The following is a 2,850-nucleotide window of genomic DNA, read 5'->3' on the forward strand; positions in this document are numbered from 1 at the left end:
AATTAAGCAACGTGAGTACAAATGTACCCAGCAAGACTTACATCAGATCTAACTACATATGCATCATTATCAACAAAGGGGATGGTGGGGTTTAACTGCAGCAAGCCAGCTTTGACTCAGTGGCTATCCTGAACTACGACTGCAAGTAACTCTTTTGAGGTGGCGCACACGAGTCCACATATTCACCATATCAATACACCACTATGGATCCGCTCCCGTCTCCCTACGAGAATGCCATTCATAGCACTCACACTTATCTTGCGTATTTTAGAGTATCCACTTTCACTTGTCTATGAACTGTACAGGCAACCCAGAAGTCCTTTACCGTGGACACGGCTATTCGAATAGATCATATTAACCCTGCAGGGGTGTACTTCTTCCCACACGCTCTCGCCACTTACCGCCATGTACACGTCATGTATCTCGGCAACCTTCAAGCAGAAGCCTGGCGAGGGTGTCGGCCACGACCTGACTAACCACACAAGTCTCTAGTCCAGGTTTATCGCCTATTCGGGTTCCATCTGCAAGGAGATCCGGCCGGGGTGTCGCTCACGGCCCCAAACGATGTGTGCAGGGTTCCCAAGTCCACCATCCGGGTGCCACTTGGTACACCGGGCCACTATGCCTAGTCTGTCCCAAGCCCACCTGTACCGGGTGCCACTTGGTAGACTACTAACACTACCTACAAACACCAGAAACTAGTTGCAACTCCTGGACAGAGATCGAGTCGGTTAATAAGTCGAGAGAGTCAATTAAGGATCCCAATGTGTGGTAGTAGCTGTTCATGGATCACAAACACAGAACACAGTTCCTGAGGACGGTTTCAATCAGACAACCCACCATGTACTCCTACATGGCCTCTCACCGCTACCTTTACCAAATCGTGTTCACACACTTAGCTCTCAACAGTAGGACATGTTCACACATTCCAATTCATCCCCGATGAATCAGACCTGACTCAACTCTAAGAAGTAGCAGGCATGACAAACAAGCATGAATGAGTAGGCACAACAGGGCTCAAACAACTCCTACTCATGCTAGTGGGTTTCATCTATTTACTGTGGCAATGACAGATCATGCAGAGGATAAAGGGGTTCAGCTACCGCAGAAAGTAACAAATATGTCGTTGTTGTCCTAATGCAGTAAAAGAGAGCAGGAGCGAGAAAGTGGGATAGTATCGGAATGAACAAGGGGGTTTTGCTTGCCTGGCACTTCTGAAGATAATATAGTTCTTCATCGGTGTCATCGAACTCATCGTCGGTATGTCGTCTACTGAGAGGGAACAATTACCGGCAATAGAGAGGAATATGTTGTGGTTTGAGCTAATGCAGCTAGCAATAGGTTAAATGAAGTTGGTTTGAACCCTAGCTTCAAATTCAAACTCCATATGTGAAGGTTTAAATGTCATTCAATTGATTTGACCTAAACAGTGAACAAGAGTTGTTCTAACATGCATGAAAATGGTACAAATGGATAGATTGGATTTTTCTGATCATTTTTCATATATAAATCTTTGCATTTGGAGTTACGGTTTATTTTCTATGATTTTTAGAAGTTTTGGGCATTTTCTGGAATTTCTTGATTAAGATTAAATCCAGAAAATACTTTATTGCGTCAGCATTGCGTCGCTGTGACGTCAGCAGTCAACGGAGACGGTCCAAGTCAACCTTGACCTATGGGACCCGTCTGCCAGTGACTAACCTTACTAATCTAATTAGTTAGCGTTAAACTAACACTAACCTAGTTTAGTTAGTGGCCTGGGGCCCACACGTCAGTGACCCAGAGGGGGTCAAACTGTGGTCAACCCCGGGTCAAACTCACCGGAGTTGACCGCGGCTCATCGCCGGCGATGCCAGAGACGGTGGAGGGCGTCGGAAACGCACCTCCGGTGACCAAATCGATGGCTGAGAGGTTCTACGCGATGCTTGAGCTCGTCCGCGTCTTGTGGTGCACGCAGTAGCAGCTCAGGTGACCTAAATCAACAGCGGGGCAACTTGCACGGCAGCCGGAGTTTGGGCGCAAACAGTGTCGATGCTATGGTGCACTAGAGGAGAAACAGAAGAGTGCTACGTGCTCCTGGGAGTGTTCTGAGCGCGCTGATGGGCTCGGATGCGAGCCACAGCAGCTGTGGTCGCGGCGGCGCCATGGCCGGCGGCAAGGAGCGCTCGGCAAGGTGGTTAGAGCTGTTAGGGAAGGCAGACGAGCACGGGTTAGGGGGGAAAAGGATCATGGCCTCACAGCGGTTGCAGGGGTCGTTGAAGCGGCCTCGGGGAAGGCTTGACGGCGTCGGAATCCCGGCGGCGATCTCCTGTGGCCGAGGAAGAAGATGAGGTCGAGGACGACGCGTCGGGGATCTTCCGGTCGTGTGAGCCGATGGAGAGGATGAGGGAGGCACTGCGGAGCTCGGGAGCGCATCGGAGAGGAGAGGGGGTGGCAGTGGCCGCAAGGGCAGCGAGGGGCGGCGACGGTGGCGCTCGGCCGGTTGTGTGTGAGAGGGACAGAGGAGGGGAGAGGTGATGGGAGAGGTCGAGGGGGTTCCAGGGGTGTCGTGGCATCCTCAGGGCGATGGGGAGACAGGCAAGCAGGGTGGAGGTGGCCTGCGCGTGGCCAGCAGGCGGCGAGCACGCGCCCCTATCCTTCTGTCCAAGGAGCAAGACGACAGGGGGCAGTAGTGGTGGGCTGGGCTGCCAGCTACAGTACTGGGCCTGTTGGTGGGCGCCAGGTAAGCTTCTGCCAGGTAAGTCCTTCCCTCTCTCTCTTTTATTTGTTTTAGTTTTCTATTTCTTCTGTAAGTTTGTGGCTTTATTAAAAATAGTTAGACACCTTCAAAAATCCTGAAAATAATCATAG

This window comes from Triticum aestivum, chromosome 4B (assembly GCF_018294505.1).
Source record: "Triticum aestivum cultivar Chinese Spring chromosome 4B, IWGSC CS RefSeq v2.1, whole genome shotgun sequence".
In the NCBI taxonomy this organism is placed as follows: Eukaryota; Viridiplantae; Streptophyta; class Magnoliopsida; order Poales; family Poaceae; genus Triticum; species Triticum aestivum.